Source organism: Antechinus flavipes, chromosome 1 (assembly GCF_016432865.1).
Source record: "Antechinus flavipes isolate AdamAnt ecotype Samford, QLD, Australia chromosome 1, AdamAnt_v2, whole genome shotgun sequence".
NCBI lineage: Eukaryota > Metazoa > Chordata > Mammalia > Dasyuromorphia > Dasyuridae > Antechinus > Antechinus flavipes.
Window position 1 is genome coordinate 109119853 of NC_067398.1, and position 20520 is coordinate 109140372.

A 20520-nucleotide genomic window follows, 5' to 3' on the forward strand; every position below is an offset into this window, starting at 1 on the left:
AAAGAATAGGAGAGCAAGGTAGCAGGTAGGAATAGAAGAGTGAGGAATATTCTTGAGGATAGTAAGGGAAGATAGGAAAGAGGAAAATATACACAAGTAATTATAATTTAGGATGTGAATGGGATGAATTCACCTATAAAATAGAAATAGTAGATTAAAAATTTGAACTCAACAATATGTTGCTTTCAGGAAATGTTATAAAAAGGAGAGATAAAAAGTTATAAAAAATAAGGAATAGGAGTAGAATTTATAATGTAAAAAAAAGCAGGGGTAATAATTATGCTCTTAGACAAAGTTAAAGCTAAAAAAAGATTTAAACAAAAGAGAAAAATATGGAAACTATATTGTCAGCCATATTAATCAACATTGTTTTAGACTAATTAAAATAATTAGACAGTATATGGTTGGAGTATTGCTGTGGTTTAGGAAATGATGAGCTGATGGATTGAGAAAAATATGGAAAGACTTGGATTTATGAAGGAAGATGCTATCTACCTTCAAACAGAGAGCAACTGGAAATAAGCAGAATATAGTATTACATATTATGTGTATGAATATATATATATGTGATTATACATATTTATATGTTTGCTTATATGTACATATGTGTGTGTCTATACTTAATTACAGCCTTCTTGGGGCAGGGGTAGGAGGAGAAAGGAGGGAAAAATAAAGTAAAAAGTATACTACAAAGAACAACAACAACAAAAAAAAACCTTATAGGGAAGCAAAGAAAAGATGGACAGCTTTAAATACAATAACAAATAATATTTGTTATATACGCTTTCTTGGAAATGGAAATTTATTACTTTATATTTTGAATCCTCTCATATGTTCTGCTGTGCACAGTATTCAAGTTTAAAATTTAAAAAAGTAAACATAAAAACAAACACCCAAAGAGAAATAATGGGAAGTGTTTAGCATGTTAGATAGGTTTTCTATGAAGAATCAATGACATAGACAAAAATTGAGCCAGATAAGAAGATGTAGAAAGATTTCAGTCTATATCAAGAGAGGGCTTAAAGTGTAATCATTCATGCTCTTAAAATGTAAAAATATATGATGGACAATGGGACACATTTATTTAGTGGAATGAGTAAAGGAATCAAGGAAAGTCAAGACTCCTTTCTTCCCTTATTCTCAGTGTCATTTTAATGTGCACATTAAAACTGTATTTTAGAACATGTTTTTTTCTTGGTGGATAAGAATCTTATATTCTCCCAACTACAAGCATACTGTATTTTTTTGTATTCAGTGGCTGCATATTCTCAAAGTGGGCATAGTTTCAGCAGAAAGGAAGTGGGGGTAGGGAAAAGGAACAAGGAAGACAATCACAATATAACCTACATGATTTTCTGAGTGTTGGTTGTGTGTGGTCAGCTCTTCAAAAAGGAACTTGACATGACATATGTAACGCCTAATTCTTCTTCCCGATCCAGTTTCAATGCTGGCTCTTCTTTGATTGTACCCCTTTTGTATAGTTTATATTATTGTTTTCTTTTTTTAATCTCTATATCTATTCTTCTCTCCCAATAAGATTATAAGATAATAAGTCAGGAATCTTTTATCTGTTTCCCCAAATTCTACTAATAGGGATAGGATTGGATCTCAGGATACACTGATATGGTGAATTGTTGAGGAGGAAGCTCCCTAAACTAACTTTAGTTAATAAATTAACTTCTCTACAACTTCTAGGTTTAGTGAGATTCTGAGAATGCTAATAAGTTAAATGACTTGCCCAGGTCCCTGCAGGACTGGGTCAAAGCAAGGAATGAATACAAATCAATGACTGAGAAGATAACTAATAAATATTTATTCATTTTTTAAAACATGATCTCTTTACTTAAACCGTGCCTATTTTCTGAACATGCCTTATTCATTCTCATCTCATACATTCTCATTTCTATCTTAATTCTACTCATTCTCTGCTTATCTCTCCTCTGAAATGCCCTCCTACTTTTCCTCTATCCAGATTTTACCTATCCTTTAAGATCCATGTTAAGTTCTGCTTCTTCCAAGAAATTTTCCTTAAATATAGTCCGCACTGATCTCTTTCTCTGAATTCCTAGAGCTCTTATCTATATTAGTCATTTTTGCACTTAACCATAGCACTGTTTTGTATTGCTCTCTAATTACTTTATTTCATTCTTATCTATCTTTATAGATTATAAATTCCTTGGATCATGAACTTGTGTATCATGATCTTGTTTTGTTTTTAATCCCCTACAATACCTAGCCCACTGGTGGGCATATATTAAATATTCTACAAATACTTAACTGAAATGAATTGAGAACAGCACCAGAGGAAACTAAAAAACCTCTGTCATTTTCACCCCCAGAGAAATCCAGGTTTTCAGGCTCGTTTCTGATTAATACTGGGAAAGGATTAGTGTAGGGGGACTGAGTAGTAACAATATAAAGGCTACCCATAGATTTTGCACTTTAGCAGGAAAACAAAATACCTTCAATCTTACTTTGCTGTTCTCTCCTCATTTTGCCTCTTGAAATTTTTTTTAAGGCTCAGCTGATATCCTCCATATCATCTTCTCAATGAAACATCCCCAGATCTCCTCAATTATTAATGTTTTCCCCTTCTGCAAATTACTTTGTCTTTATTTTACTGTGTCCATATTTTAGTCCCGCATCAATTAGAATGGAAGCTCCCCAGGACAAAAAGTTCTTTAATTTTTACCAATTTCATTTTCTTTTAAAGAGGCAGCATGGAGCAGTCAGAATTCTGGCCTTGGATTCAGTACGACCTGTGTTCAGATCCCATATCTGACATTTAATTAGCTGTAACCAGAGGAAATTCAGTTAACCTTCTGAGGCCCAGTTTCTTCAGCTTTAAAATGGAGATAATAACAAAATCCACCATACAGACTTATTATGAGTTTGAGATGAGATAAGGTATGCAAAGCACCATACAAATTCTAGCTAATTTTGTCATTAGAACCTCTTGCTCTCTAGTACATTTTTTCTGTGTGACAAATAGTATTTGGTACATGTCGGCCTGTAAAATAGTATTATAGTCTCTTATGTTCCTTAAAGTTGCCTAGTACAATGCTATTTTACTGACATATACCAAATATTATTTAATTTATATATTGCTTATTCATCCTATGTCCCTGGACCCAATTCCTACTCTTGTGTCATAATCATGAACATTCTAGGTGCAAAAAACTTCCCAGAATTCAAGGATGTGAAAAAGTAAAAAATGACTGAAAAAAATTGATTAAACTCATGGCTACTGCTACCCAAAAAACCAATCCCCACAACAATAACAACCACATACAAATGAAAAGACTATCTTCAGCTATGCCCTGAAGGTCAGTTTGGAAAAAGAAGGACCACAAAGCTGAAGACAAACACAGTGGGGTTTTGGTTCCTGCCCCTTATGATGCAAACCCCAGGATACCAGGCAACATTCTAGAGAAGTGAATAGGGAGCCAAGGCCTCTGGAATTCTTTGCTGTTAGCTCCAGATAGCTTTCTTAGTTGGAAGTCTTCCCAGGATCAGAGTGTCAAAGATATTTAGGTTCCAGAAGGAAATTCTGAATATTCATACTTATTACCATGTGGAATAATTTAGCAGCATGAGAGAAATGTACTATATACAAGTAAATATAAAAATAATTAGAAGCTATTTTTTTTTATAGTCTGAATCATTTATTTGAAGAACCAATATACAGTTGATTTTTAGGCTTAGCCATTTTAATGGCTATTAGATACTAAGTACAATTTGTATTTAATTGAACATATATAGATGGATTTTTCACAGCTATTGTATATTGATTTTGCCTCTGACAAGCAGAAAGTGTTAAGTAATCTTCCTTCACTTAAACTTTGACTCTTTTTTTTTGCTCACACATACATATATACATATACACACACATATACATATACATATATACATATACATATACATATATATATATACACACATATGCTTCTGTATTTCAGTGGATCTGTGATTTCTTTGACTTAGATGCTTTCCTCTATTTGTGCAAACTTACAAGTGATTCTGACCTTTGCAGTGTGTGTCCATGTATTTCAGTAACTCCTCCAGAGAGGATTCAATCAAGGCACTAGAAGCCCTTCTTTTTGTCTGGTAATGGTACATGAATATATGCACAACACTCCAGATATTCATCAATTATCCCCAGAACTTATTGCAGTTTGGCCCACTTCTTGTTCCAATCATGTATATCCCAAATATCTTTTATGTCACTTTTTGCAATCACTGGTAATATGTTGCAATATAATTATGCTCACCATGCATTTCTCCATTTCCCTTTGCTTGACATATGATTTTGATTCTTCAAAGACTATGGAGTTTTAAATTGTGATATAATAAATGTTGGTTTCTGGCAATTGTGATTCACAAGAGACTTCTTAGTCACCTCTTCTCTGATTAAAGCTTTACTGTAAGAATATTAGAACTAAATAGATACACATTTAAATATATGTGCAATGATTATAGTAATGTAAATTAAAAGAAAAAAGTGAAACAAGAACTACATAATTATAATGACCATACTTGGATATATAGAAGATAGTGGAAAGAGTTCTGACTCTGAAGTCAGATCTCCTGATTTAAAATTCTATCTGAAGATTAAACAATGGGTCTTTGTGTCAGTATTTGATACCATTGAAGGAATGTGCTATCCCCAAATGCAATCCAACTTGGTTTTTTCTTGCTATTCAACATGGACTCAGTATTGTTCATCTTTACTCACCACCTGTCCAATAATAACAGTTGGTATTTATAAAGTACTTAAAATTTCAAAATATTTCATATGTATTTCCTAAATTGACCCTTATAACTACCCTGTGAAGTAGATCTTACAGATATTATCACTTTATAGAAAGTCATAGGTACTCATCGAGGGAATTTTACTTTCATTTTAGGAACTGGTCTGTAGCCAGAAAGGGAGGGACTATTAAGATACCCAAATGAAGAAGGCATAGGAAAAAACATAATAAGTGTGATGAGAGTGCTGAACACCTGGGATGAGATCCCAGCTCTGATGCTTCCTCCCCGAGTGACCTTGCACAAGATGATTTCGCTTCAGTTTTCTCCTGGGCAAATGAAGTAATTGAATCAGATGCCAAAGGAATATACATATACTGTGTGTGTGTGTGTGCATGCAAAGAGAGTATGTATACATAAAAATGACCAGAGAACATGGGTGAAGATAAATAAACTAAGAATGTTTATAGCTAAGGAGCATGTATAAAGAACATATACGTAGTGGGGGTATCTATGACCCAAGTACATACACAATTAAAAGAACTCAGAATGAATGGCTAATAACGAAGGACCACTAATATATAATCACCCAGGGATTTTATTTCTCTCTGTTCTCTGCAAAGTAATTGGATAGATTTTGAGGGACATATTTGAGTAAAGGATCCCATGTGGGAGAGTCAAACTTTTTCATTCATTTTTCACTATTTTTAATCAACTACATGGCAACTGTATGTTAACTGAGGTCTGTGAATGATGGGGTGGAGAGAGTATAATTAAAGAGGGAAATTCCAAATATAGGTTAAGGCAGAGGTACAGAATTCATATTTTGAAAATAATTTTTAACAATATTTCATATTCTTCCCCTAAACTAAATTCAGAATAAGACTTGCATGGCCTAGCATGCTTGCCAAGCAGCAACATAGCATAGGAAGCTTAAACCTATGTACCAGAGTCAAGACAATGAGATCATTTAGCTAGAGGCTTGATTATAGGGTTATTGATGGTCAACTCAGATATACCCCACCAGTGGATAATTACTATTTCCACATAATACCTTTCTTTAGATTTAAGGAAGGAGGGACATAAGCTGGTCCATGATGCTTACATTAAATATTACATGGGGTACTCACTAAGTGCATATACAACCTTAAGGGATCATATGTGATAATTTAGAATTTGCTATGTCAAAAGGTTTCTTAAAAATACTTGTGATAGAGACATAGGGCTTCTGAAGTCTGTGCTTCAGTTTATTGCTACTACAACCTAAACCTTTCATTTCTTAAACCTAAACTTTATTTCCCAATATATTTCTGTTTTCCCTAATTAGCCTTGCATTGAAGTCATCAAGTATTATCTGTGTACTTCAGATAGACCATTTTATAAAGGTCTCTCTAGAATTTCCCTATGTATTTTTCACTATCTTTACTTATATCACTTTTGCATTGAATTTACCAAGTTTATGTCATTTAAATTTGGAAATATTACTGGGCTCCTCATAAAATTTCTCTACCCCTATCCTCATCCTTTGTATGATATTGGATCATAAGTTACAATTATCTTAAGTGTTGACCCTTTTATCCTAAGAATGAGAATTCCAATAAAATATGACCAAAATGGTCCATTTACTGAACAGTTGCACTTATTTCATGCACCAGAAATGTTATGCTTAAGATTTTGCAAGATAGGCTTCAGAAATATGTAAACTGAGAATTACCAAAAGTGCAAGCTGGTTTTCGAAGACGCAGATGAATTAGAGATTAAATTGCCAGCATTCATTGGATTATGGAGAAAGCAAGGAAATTCCACTTCATTGACCATACTTTGTGTAGATCACAACAAAATATGACAAAAGTCATCAGAGATGGGAATACCAAATCATCTTACTTGTTTCCTGAGGAACTTGCATGTAGACCAAGAAGCAACAGCTAGAACTAAACATGGAACAACTGATTGGCTTAAGGTTGGAAAAGGCTGTATATTGTTACCTTATTTATTTAACTTATATGCAGAGTACATCATAGAAAATGCCAAGCTGGATGATCAAAAGCTGAAGTTATAGTTGCTGGGAGAAATATCCACAATATCAGACATGCAGAGATGATAGCACTTTGATGACAGAAAGTGAAGAAGAATTAAGAAGCCTTTTGATGAGAGTGAAAGAGGAGAGTTAAAAGCTGGTTTGAAGCTTAATATTAAAAAAAATTAAGATCTTGGCAACTGGTCCCATCAGTTTCTGTTAAATAGAGGAAGAAAAATTGGAAGCAGTGTCAGATTTTATATTTTTGGGCTCAAAGATCTCTATAGACAGCAATTACAGCCATGAAATTAAAAGACACTTTCTCCTTGGAAAGAAAACTATAGCAAATCTAAAAAGCACATTAAAAAATAGAGACATCACCTTGCTATCCAAGGCCTACTTGTCAAAGCTATAGTTTTTCCAGTAACGATATATGTCAGTAAGAATTAGACTGTAAGGAAAGCTGAGTGAAGAGTCAACACTTTCACATTGTATTGCTGGAGAAGACTTTTAAGAATCTCTTGGGAAACAAGGAGATCAAATCAGTCAATACTGAAAGAAATTAATTCAGGCTATTCATGGGAAGGTCAAATACTGAAGTTTAAATTCCTTGTCCACATAAGGAAAAAATGGGACTCATTGGAAAAGATCTTGAAGTGTATTTTCCTTTTTACAACATTGAAAATTACATTGAAAAATTTATAGTTCTATTATTTTATTATCTATTGTTCTATTATAGTTCTACTATTATTATTGGATTCTTATTTTTTAATAAAGGGAAGTATTTTAATCTTAACCCATTTAATTTTATGGAAACTCATTTTTTTAAATATATCACTTATAAGGGCTATTGTAATATTGTTAAAAGAAACAAAGAGTGAACCACTATGTTATATGAAATCAATTTAATTTTAACTATTGGAAGGAGGACAATATCTATATCCTTCCTAAGATATAAAAATATTTTATCTTTTTTTTAAAATACATACACATTTACTTTGAAAGATCAGGTCAAACACATAAAAATCAATTGGAGACTAAACAACCTACTCTTAAAAATGAATGGGTTAAAGAACAAGTCATAGAAACAATAAATAATTTTATTTTAAAAAATGACTAACTAGACTTTAGGGAGTGAATCACTATAATTCTCTCTTGTTCACCTCTGGGCAATGATAAAATAGCATCCCAAGAGAGGTCCTGGATAAGGCACATCCCATTGTGCCTTAGCACATGACAGACACTACCACTAGGACCCCAGCTGAGCACCAGATAAGTTTACAGACCCCTTACACCTTTCAGTAGCACCAGCCACTCTTTACTTCCTCCATCCTCTCATCACAGCATCAGACACAAGGGTCTCCCCATGAGCCTAAGTGCAACATCAGTGCAGTACCAGATAAGTAGCCAAGGCCCACAGCCACTTGCACAAGAAGCCTGAGACAATACTCTTTCCATCCTGGGAACAGAATTTAATTTTTTTAAAAAGAAAAGGACCAAAAAAATTAAGATGAGCAAAAATTAGTAACAAAAAAATCTGATCAAAGAAAGTTATGATTATAGAAGAAGACACAATATCAAAGAAGTTATGGACAAAACCCTATAAGTAAAAATCTATGGGCAAAAAACTGTGAAGTGATCTCAACTCCATAAAGAACTCATGGAAGAGTTCAAAAAGGAGTTTAAAAATCATATAAGAGAGGTAGAGGAAAAGAGAGAAAAGAAATAAGAATGATGCAAGAGAATTATGAAAAAAAGAGTCAATAGGTTGAAAAAACTACTTAAAAAGTAGAACTAGAAAAAGAGATGCAAAAATCTACTGAAGAAAACAATTTCATAAAGAGTACAATGGGCTAAATGGAAAAGAAAGTACAAAAGCTAATTGAGGAAAATAACACCTAAAAAGTTAGAACAGGCAAGTGGAAATTAACGATTATATGGAATATGAAGAATCAAACAAATTCAAAAGAATGAAAAAATGGAACAAAATATCAAAGACCTCATGGGGAAAATAGATCCAGAAGATGTAATATCAAAATCACTGGACTACCTAACTATAATCAAAAGGAAGACCTGGACAGCATCTTTCAAGAAATTATCAAGAAAAACCGTCCTGATATTCTGAAACCAGAATGTAAACTAGAGCTCAATCTACCAATCAATTCAGGAAAGAGATGGCAAAATTAAAAACCTAAGGAACCTTATAGCCAAATTTCAGAACTATCAGGTCAAGAAAAAAATACTACAAGTAGCCAGGAAAAAAAAACAGTTCTAGTATTGGGGAGTCACAATCAGGATTTCACAGGACTTGGCAGCTGCAACATTACTGGATCAGAGGTCATGAAATATGATATTCCAGAAAACAGGGAGCTAGGACAACAATCAAGAATCACTTACCCAGCAAAATTAAGCATAATACAACAAGGATAAAAATGGTCATTCAGTTTCAAACTTTCATAAGGAGAAAAACAGAACTAAGCCCAAAATTTCACTTTTAATATCAAGACCCAAGAGAAGCACAACATATTAAAAGAAAACATAGCAGTTCAATCAAGCTGAACTATTTACATGGGAAGACGATACTTGTAATTCTTAAAAATTTTATCAGCCAGAAGGAATATACGGAGACAGAGGGTACAGGTACAAGGAGAATATGAGGGAATGCTAAAAAAAATTAAGGAATGAGAAAGAAGTATGTGGGTGCATAAAGAATGAAATAATATCAATACTAAATATATTTGCTTTAGTGATATAGCGTCCATATTCTTGGAGAAGTTAAGTGAGTTATAGGAAGAAATAGATAACAAAGTTATTTTAGTCTGATTCCTTAATTGGCCCCTCTTAGAGCCTGATAAATTTAACCAAAAATAAGAAAGAAACAAAGGAGGTAAAAAGAATATTAGAAAAGTTAGATGTGACAGATCTTTGGGGAAAACTGAATGGGAACTGAAAGGAAAATTTCTTTTTCTCAGTGGCACATAGCACCTACACAAATATAGTCCATCTAATACCCTCAAAGTCAATTACAAAAAGGCAAGAATATGAAACATATTCTTTTCAAATCACAATGCAATAGAAATTACATTCAACAAGGGTCATTGGAAAGGTAGATTAAAATTTAATTGAAACAAAATAATGTAATCCTAAAGAATAAGTGGCTCAAAGAACAAATTATAGAAACAATTTCATTGACAACAATGAGACAACATAGTAAAATTTATGAGCAAAAGCAATACTTTGGGGAAAAATTATTTCTCTATAAATGCTTACATCAATAAAATGGGGAAAATACATCAATAAATTGGTCATACAACTAAAAAAATTTAAAATCCCCCTTTGAGTGCCAAATTGGAAATTCTGAAAATCAAAGGTGAGAGGAAAAAAAAAAAAGCAAACACCAACCTATTGAAATAATAAATAAATACAAGAGCTGGTTTTAAGAAGAAAAATAAAATATTAATATGGATAAGTCATTGGTTCATTTGATTTTTAAAAGGAAGAAAGCCAAATATCCAGTATCAAAAATGAAAGGGAGAAATTGCTACCAATGAAGAAGAAATTAAAGTAATCATTAGGAAATATTTTGCCCAATTAAATGCCAATAAATCAATTTACTCCACTTTATTTATCAATGAATATTTATGAAAATATAAATTGCCTAGATTTGCATATCAGGAAATAAAAAGTCTCACTAACCCCATCTTAGAAAAGAAATTGAACAAGCCATTAATGAATCCGTAAGGGAAAAAATCCCCTGGGGTCAGATGGGTTTGTGAGTGAATTCTACTAAATATTTAAAGAACAATTCATTCCAATACTATATAAACTATTAGGACAAATAGGTGGAGTTCTACCAAACTCCCTTTATGACACAAATGATATGCTGATACCTAAACAAAGAAGAAAATTATGGCTCAATTTCTCTAATAAATATTGATGTAAAATTCTTGAACAAAATACTAACAAGATGATTAAGCAATATACCACAAAGATTATACTTAAAGAATATGTTATAATCAAAACAGGTGGAATGCAGGAATAAAAGGTTTAATATTAGGAAAACCATAAACATAATTGACCATATCAATAATAAAACTAACAGAAATCATATGATTATCTCAATAGATACTTAAAATACTTTTGACAAAATACAGCACCCATTCCATTAAAAACACTAGATAGCATAAGAGTAATTGCAGTTTTCATTAAAATGAGTGGTAAGTGTCTAAATCCATCAGCAAACATCTGTAATGAGGATAAACTAGAAGTTTTTCCAAGAAAATCAGGGTGGGAAGCAAGAATCCTTGCCCATTATTACAAGTATTATTCAGTGTAGTACTAGAAATATAAGGCATATCAATAAGAGGAGAAAAAGAAATCAAAGGAATTAGAACAGCAATAAGGAAACAAAGATGTCACCATTTGCAGATGATGTGATATGATTGAGAACTCTAGAATATCAACTAAAAATTATTTGAAATAATTAACAACTTTAGCAAAGTTGCAAAATTATAAGTCCACATAAATCATCAGTATTTCTTTATATGAGAAGCAAACCTAGCAACAACAGAAAGAGAAATTCTATTTTTAATAAATGTAAACAATAGAAAATACTTACCTGTCAAGACAAACCCAAAGACTATCTGAACACAATTCTAAAGCATTTTTACACAAATAAATCCATATTTAAATGATTTGAAAAATATCAATTGCTTATGGGTAGGCTGAGCTAAAATAATTGAATTAAATTCAAATAATTAAAAATTATAATTCTGCCTAAACTGATTTTCTTATTTAGTGCCATATCATAAAAAACCCTATCTAATAGAGCGAGAAAAAAAATTCATCTGGAAAAACAAAAGGTCAAGAATATCAAGGGGATTAATTTAAAAAAAAAAAAAGGAAGTTGGCCTAGCAATATCAGGTCTTAAACTGTATTATAAAACAGGAGTCATCAAAACTATCTAGTACTGGCTAAGAAATAGAATGATTATTCAGTGGAATAGATTGCGTACATAAGACATGTAGTAAATGACCATAGTGATCTAGTATTTGATAAACCCAAAGATCCCAGCTTTTGGGAAAAGATGTTACTATTAGACAAAAACAATAGAACACAAACTAGGTATAGAGCAATATCTCACATTGTGAACAAAGATAAGGGTAAAATGGGTGTATGATTTAGATTTAAAGGAGGATACCATAAGCAAATTAGAAGAACTATGAATAGTTTATCTGTTAGATCTATGTAAAGAGAAAGAATTAATGATTAAGAAGATATAAAGCATTATGAAATCCAAAAGAGATAATTTTGATTACATTAAATTAAAACCTTTTATATAAACAAAATCAATGCAATCAAAATTAGAAGGAAAGCAGATAATTGGAAAACAATCTTTACAACAAATGTCTCTGATAAAGGCTCACTTCTCAAATAAATAGAGAACTAAGTTAAATTTATAAGAAAACAAGCCATTAGTTGATAAAAGGTCGAAGGATGTGAACAGGCAATTTTCTGATAAAAAAAATCAAAGCTATCTATAGGCAATATGAAGAAATTCTCTCAATCACTTTTGATTAGAGACATGCAAATTAAAACAACCCTGAAGTACCACCTCATACATATCAGATTGGCTACTGTAACAAAAAAGAAAAGTGATAATGAGGGAGAGAATATGAGAAAATTGGGATACGAATGCACTGTTGGTGGAATTATAAACTGATCCAATCGTTCTAGAAGATAATTTGGAATTATGCTCAAGGCAATAGAACTATGAATATCCTTTGATCTAGCAATACCACTACCAGGTTTGTATCCTAAATAAAAAAGGAAAAAGGACATACATGTGCAAAAATATTTATAGCAGTTCTTTTCACAGTGACAAAATATTGGGAATTGAGGGAACACCCATGAATTGGGAAATAGCTGAACAAGTATGGTATATGAATGGAGTGCTATTGTGCTATAAGAAATGATAAACAGATAGATTTCAGAAAAACCTGGAAAGACTTGTACAAACTGATGCAAAATAAAGAGCAGAATCAGGAAAATATTGTACATAGTAACAACAGGATTATGTGATGATCAACAATGATAGATTTAGTTTTTCCTCACTAAAAAATAATTCAAAACAATTCCAATAGATTTGGGATGTAAAATGCCATCCAAATCAAGAGAAAGAAGTATGGAGATTGAATGCAGATTGAAACATACTATTTTCACCTTTTTTGTTTGCTTTTTCTTTCTTGTGATTTTTTATCTTTTGTTTTGATTTTTCTTTCACAACATGACTAATAAGGAAATATTTTTTGAATGATTGTACACATATAACCTATATCATGCTTGCTATCTTGGGGAAGGGGAAGGCAAGAGACAGGTAAAAATAAAATTTGTAACTCAAAATCTTACACAAATGAATGCTGGGGGACAGCTAGATAGTACAATGGATAGAGCACTGGCCCTGAAGTCAGGAGAACCTGAGTTCAAATCTCAGACACTCAATACTTCCTAGCTGTGTGACCCTGGGCAAGTCACCTAACCTCAACTACCTCAGCCAAAAAAAAATGTTGAAAACTATCTTTTCATGTAGTTGGAAAAATAAAATATTATTGAGGAAAAATATGAGTCCTGCTTTCAAGGAGCACACATTCTAATTGGGGAGAGAACAATGGGGAAGATAATGGGTATACAAGTTATTGATAGCAAAAATGGAAAGTATTTTCAAGGGAAAACAATGGGAAAAGGGAGAGGAGGAAAGTCAGGAAAGGTCACCTGCAGAAAGTAAGATTTGAGTCAAATTTTGAGGGAAACCAGGAGGTTAAGATGAAGAACATATCTATGAAAAGACATGGAGTTTGAAAATGGAGTGTTATTGTGATGGAGGAGATACAATTCAGTATAAGTCCTTCCTATGCTCCTTTATGTAAATGATACTATATTCTGGGGCAGCAGACTGACTGAGAGGTCTTGACTTTAGAGCCAAGAAGACCTGAGTTTCATTCCCACTTCTGACATATGCTTGCTTTGTAACACGGAATAATTATATAATCACTCAGTGCCATAGACAACCCTTGAAAGTCATACATTTCAGAGCAGATGATGATGATGTGCATTCGTAGAGGGCGTTTCATATCCTGGTTCTATACCAATGAAATCTGATCCAGTCCCTAATCCTGTGGTTCTAACTGCATCAACTCCCCAAACATTGAAAATCGATACTCCCCCAATAGATCTGTCATTATACAAAAGAGTTTGTCCTGTTCAATTAAGACCAAGTGAATAAAAAAATGCTTACAGTCCAAATTGAACATACATTTGCATAAACACCTAAGGTTTATAGAAGAGAAAATGCATTAGGGATAGACAACACAGATGGACAACAAAAGGCTATCTTTCCAGTACTAATATTTTACTGATGGCAGTGAGCAAAGAACTAAAAGTGAATATCATCCAGAAGGAATGGAGACATGTAGTAGGTTTGAGCAATATAATCAATAAGGAACTTCAGAAAACATGAGTATATGATACAAATAAAATACCTGTAAAGAAAAATCAGGTAATAACAAGTGAGAACCAAAATGCGCTACTTGTTCCTGAGCAACATCAGGAAAAATAAGGAAATCCTCCAACAAATTGGGTGAAAGCCTTAAGTAAAACCTTTGGCATGATAGGGACAAGAATAACATGGAATAAACAGACATGGAGGGGCTCAAATTTACCTCATTATAGGGAACTTTCAAATTGGTGAGGTCATGCAACTATTTGACTATTTGAAGTATAAAAGATAGTGGTATAAAATTAGAGGCATTGAAGTACAATAGAAGGAGTCTTGTGTTTAGACTCATACATCTGGATTTAAATCCTGGCTTTATTCTTTATTATTTTTGTGATTTTGAACAAGTCATTTCTCTTTCTGGGCCTTAATTTTTCTATCTCCCAAATAAGGGAATTGAACTAGCTGTACTCTAAGGTCCTTCTAGGCTAAATTTATGATCCTTTTCTGAAAGATATCATCTAGAGTAATGTATGGGTGGAAAAATAGTGAGATTGGTCAAATGCAATGAGAGCAAGTGACAAAAGAAGGATTTTTTGTGTTTTATTGATATCCTAATAATGTTAGGAGACTAAAAGAAGATCTTTAGTATTTGGGATTTATGGGAAGGCATGAAGAAGTATGACTCTGTATGAGGAAGCTTGAAATCTTTATCTTTTGGGGGAATACCCATATCAATATGATCACAGATTCATTTGATGTAGTACAGCTCTTAGAAAGGATGTAGCAGTAACCCTTAAGGCTATCTGGCCCTAGGAGTGATCTAGTTAAAAATTATATACATCTATCTGACCAGGATGCTAAGGCCACAAATATTGCTGACTGTCAGATAAAAAGCCTGTTGGTCTGGTGATAAAGGGGTTTCTGAGACTACTGGACATCAGTAATGAGGTACTTAAAATTGACACAGTCCCAGAACCGAGTTAGATGTCTGCCACTGGACCTAGTGACATTTCAGGCCTAAAAACACACTTCCTGAAATTTCCCCCTTCCCCCAGAGAACTATAGGTATTGCACCTGCAGTACCAGACCTGTCCTCATCTCTATATCTAAGTCATAAAATCAGCATATCAGTGACATGGAACACCTGGTCCTTCTCACTTTTCCCTATAAAATTTACTTTCTTGCTCCTAGTTCTTTGCTAATTTCTTTGGAACTTAGCCCACTGTTAGTAGTGTAAATAAATCTTTGTTCCTTAACTTGGAGACAAACTGAATTTGCAAATTTTTTTTTGCCATATCTGTGCACTGATATGGAGACCCTAACATTACTGGGGTGTCTTTGACCCCAACAATTGAAAAATCTTAAATTTCTTATAGTAATTATAATTATCTAAGTACTGAATTAGAATACATCTTATGTTCTTAAATAAAAAAAAAATTCATAGCCATGAAGGGTGTTAAATGTGTGGTACGTCTTTCCACTTTCCATTAAAATATTTTCCTTTCATAATTTAAAATGTTGTTGTTGTTGTTGTTGTTGTTGTTGTTGTTGTTGTTGTTGTTGTTGTTGTTGTTGTTTTGCTGAGGCAGTTGGGGTTAAGTGACTTGTTCAAAGTCACACAGCTAGGACATGTTAAGTGTCTGAGGCCAGATTTGAAATCAGGTCCTCCTGACTTCAGGACTGGTGCTCTATCCACTGCACCACCTAGTTGTCCCAACATTTGTTTAAGAATAAAGAAAGGGAAGCATGAAATCAAATATTTTCATCTTATAGAACATATCAAGGGAATTGTACTTTTGCTGCCTAAAAACTGTTGTCTTGTAGGTAGGCACTAGGAAAAAACAAAAACTGAGTAGCCATAGCATTTGTCAGTGAGCTTGAGTAATGGATTTAATTCATGCTATCATTTGTGTAGAAAGATAATACTAATGACCCATCCACTCTCTTACTTGGTTCCCCCTAACCAGCTAAATATTTGCTTTTGGAAAATAGAAACGTTTGTATTATGTTATATAAAAGAGATTCTAGAAGTTTGGGTATTTTAAAAGTTGAAATAAATGGTTTTCTGCTCTGCCTTTTAGTTCCTATGTTACCTTGGGTAGCCCTATAAGGCTGTTTTTTCATCTATAAATCAAGGAACTGGACTATATCTTTGAGGTACTTTCTAAACTTGAATTATATAATATTCTAAAAGTTATTTTTTATTATAGTCTTTTATTGACAGAACATATGCATGGGTAATTTTTTTTAACATTGGCCCTTGCAAAAACTTCTGTTCCAACTTTTCTCCTCCTTCCCTCCACCCCCTGCCCTAGATGGCAGGTAGACCATACATGTTAAATATGTTAAAATATGTTAAATCCAATATACGTATACATATTTATACAGTTATCTTGCTGCACAAGAAAAATCGGATCTAGAAAGAAGGCAAAAATAACCTAAGAAAAACAAATGCAAGCAAACAATAACAGAAAGAGCATAAATACTATGTTGTGGTCCACACTCATTTCCCAGTGTTATATCGCTGGGTGTAGCTGGTTCTCTTCATTACTGATCAATTGGAATTGATTTGGATCCCCTCACTGTTGAAGAGCCACATCCATCAGAATTGATCATCATATAGTCTTGCTGTTGCCGTGTACAATGATCTCCTAGTTCTACTCATTTCACTTAGCATCAGTTCATGTAAGTCTCTCCAACCCTCTCTGTATTCATCCTGCTGGTCATTTCTTACTGAACAATAATATTCCATAACATTCATATACTATAGCTTGCTTAGTCATTCTCCAGTTGATGGGCATCCACTCTGTTTCCAGCTTCTAGCCACTACAAACAGGGCTGCCACAAACATTCATGCACATACAGGTCCCTTTCTCTTCTTTAGTATCTCTATGGGATATAAGCCCAGTAGAAACACTGCTGTATCAAAGGGTATGCACAGTTTGATAGCTTTTTGGCCATAGTTCCAAATCGCACTCCAGAATGGCTGGATCCATTCACAACTCCACCAACAATGCATCAGTGTCCCAGTTTTCCCGCATCCCCTCCAACATTGATCATTATTTTTTCCTGTCATCTTAGCCAATCTGACAGGTGTGTAGTGGTATCTCAGAGTTGTCTTAATGTGCATTCCTCTGATCAATAGTGATTTGGAACATCTTTTCATATAAGTAGAAACAGTTTCAATTTCATCATCCAAAAATTGTCTGTTCATATCCTTTGACCATTTTTCAATTGGAGAATGGCTTGAGTTCTTATAAGTTAGTAAATTCTCTATATATTTTGGAAATGAGGCCTAAAAGTTGTTTTTTAAAAGAATAATAACCTTCTGTGGTTGCTGCACTGCTAGTTTCAGTAGAACTTTCTGTTAATTGTAAATTGAAACAAAACTTCCCAAGGATTTAGACAAAGCTCCTATCCAGCCTCTCACCCAATAATTTAGACAAGGATATATAGTGTTAACATGACCAAAAAAAGAGATGATCATTTTTTGAAAAATGGATTGTTTAAGGAAAAGAGATGCAAGGTTGTAAAATCTCAGATTGTGGCTAAGCACAGTCAGAGAACCGGACCATAATCAGTCAGTTTAATCATGTAAATTATATTTAACATGTTTGACATATAGCTTTCTGACCATTGTATCATAATTCATTACAAATAAGATAGAAGAAATGAATTGATGACCCATACTGCTATTCAATTAATTTGTATTCAGGACCATTCTTTTTTTAAACCATATTTGATTTTTCCCAATTAATATAAAAACAATTTTTAACACTTTAAAAAAAATTTCGAGTTCCAAATTCTCTCCCTCTCTTTCTCCCATCCCCCTCCCTGAGAAAGTAAGAAATTTGATATGTTATAAATGTTCAATCATGCAAAATGTATTTCCATATTAGTCATATTGTGAAAGAAAACACAGATTTAAAAAACCCACGGCAAAAAAAAAATCAAGTGAAAAATAGTATGCTTCTATCTGTATTCAGACTCCATCAGTTTTTTTTTTTTTCCTGGAGGTGGATAGTATTTTTCATCATGAGTTCAGACCCACATTCTGAATAAGAGCCATGAGACCATTCTCCTGACATCAAAGAGCTCCCACTATAAAAATTTGATTTTGTTTTGGCTCTGTTGCTAAGAAGAAACCTAGAAATTTTGCTTGATTGAATGTAAGGAATATAGTATAGCTGACATTCTTAATCCAGTCAGAATGTTCATGGAAGAATTAAAGAAGGGGGAAAAAAACCCCTCAGAAATCTTTAGGTTTTTCTTGTGGTGTACCAGAGAACTGAATTTATATGTATCTTTCTCTACTGTCTCAGATTATACACCAAATCCATGCATACTGTTCTTAATAGGTATATTTTGTTTATTATTATTATAAAATATAAAATTATTATTATTATAATAAAGTTATTTACTAAAGTGAAAAGCAATTATATTTGCTGTATTTCAACTAAAATTAAGGTTTGTAAGAGATGCTATTATAAAACCTCATATTTCAAAAGTTAGATCATTTTCAGGGACTCTTTTGTTTTTGTAATTGTATACTTGGTGCCTAGTATAGTGCCTGGAACATACAAATAAACATTTGTTGATTGATTGATTGATTCAATTAGGGCCAAAATGGCATCGTTGCCTCCCCCATCCCCACCATTGTCCTTACCAGTTGGCCTAATTAGCATTTTGAAATGCTTTGGTATATTTTAGGATCAACTTTCCCTCCTGGAAATCATAAGAAAACCATTCCAGATATTACATTGAACTGTTCGTTTATTAGTTACTGATAGTAAGTGTTAAATATAATAATACAAGTGTATTCTCTTAAATGGTTATGACCACAGCTAAAGGGGAACAATCCAAAGAATAAATACATCCTGGTCCTTGCAAGCTTATTAGCTTAGTTTAGCAATGCTTAGATTCTTAAATCACACTGCTGCGGCAGCAGCATATTAATTAACTGTGCACCAAGCCACCTGAAACATACCACTTAATTGGGCTGTGTGATGCCGCTAGAAGAATGTAGTTCTGGCCCTTACCCTCACCCCTTCCCTTTATGCTATCAAGATGAAAAAAAAAAAGGGAAAAGGGGAAATGGAACAAACTAGTATTCAAATTCAGGAGAGAGCAATTTTTAGTCTATGATTTTAAGTAATGATAATAAATGTAACAGTTCATATATAGGTATATACATACATACTGTTTCAAGGTTTGCGAAGCATTTTGAATATATGATCTCATTTGATTCTCACAACTACCCTCTGAGATAGGTACTGTTATTATCCCCATTTTATAGATTAGGAAACTGAACATGAAGACATTTGAAGTGAGGCAGGATTTGAAGTCAGAGCTTCTTATTTAATCTGATACTCTATTATAGCTCTATCTCTTTTAATGGAAAAAGCATATTTCAATAAACATTTTTAAAAATCAGAAAATTCAAAATCAGAGACATTTCAAATAGGAGGAATAAGGATAAGAGTTTTGTTGTTCGTTTTTTTGGTATTGTAGCTGTGATTTCATTGATATGGGGAATTCCTAAAGATCAAACTTCCTAGACCAATGTTGATCTGCTTCTTTTCAGGTCAGAGATTTGTTTGGGACATTGAGATCTTAAGTGATAGTATGTATAACAGGCAGGAATTGAACATAGATTTTTCTGTTTCTGAAATCAGCTGTGGATCAACTCTATCACACCTTGTTACAATAAAGAAATTCAATAGATATTAACAAAAATATACACACTAAAAACACAATATGTATGTATCTCTATCTGTCCATTGTGGAAGTGGGGTAGATGTCAAGGACAGAGAATGGAGAGGGCAGGAGTCATATTAAATTTAGGATAAGTGGGAGTTGGGATACAATCCATGTCCTGGCAGAGGGTGGAAGCCATCTAGAGAAGAAACCTGGGAAGACTACTAGCAGATTAGACTGTAAGACCTAAATGAGGTCGGGAATGGATTTCATGGATTTCTACAATCACAGGGGCTGTTTTGGATGAGGTTATTGTGGAAGAGTTTGTGGACAATCTTTTTGCTTCTTATCCCTAGGTATTTCCAAAAGAATCCAATCAGATTTAACTTTGGCGTCAGACTGAAGTTAGAGTTTTGTTATTCCCTTTGAAAGACAGTTGAGATAGTGGCTAAAGTGCTACAGCTGCAGGCAAGACACCTAGATTCAAATCTTTCTGTAGCCATGGGACTGTGGTCAAATTGACTTCTTAGTATCTTGGGTTTTTCAAACAAAGAGATGGTT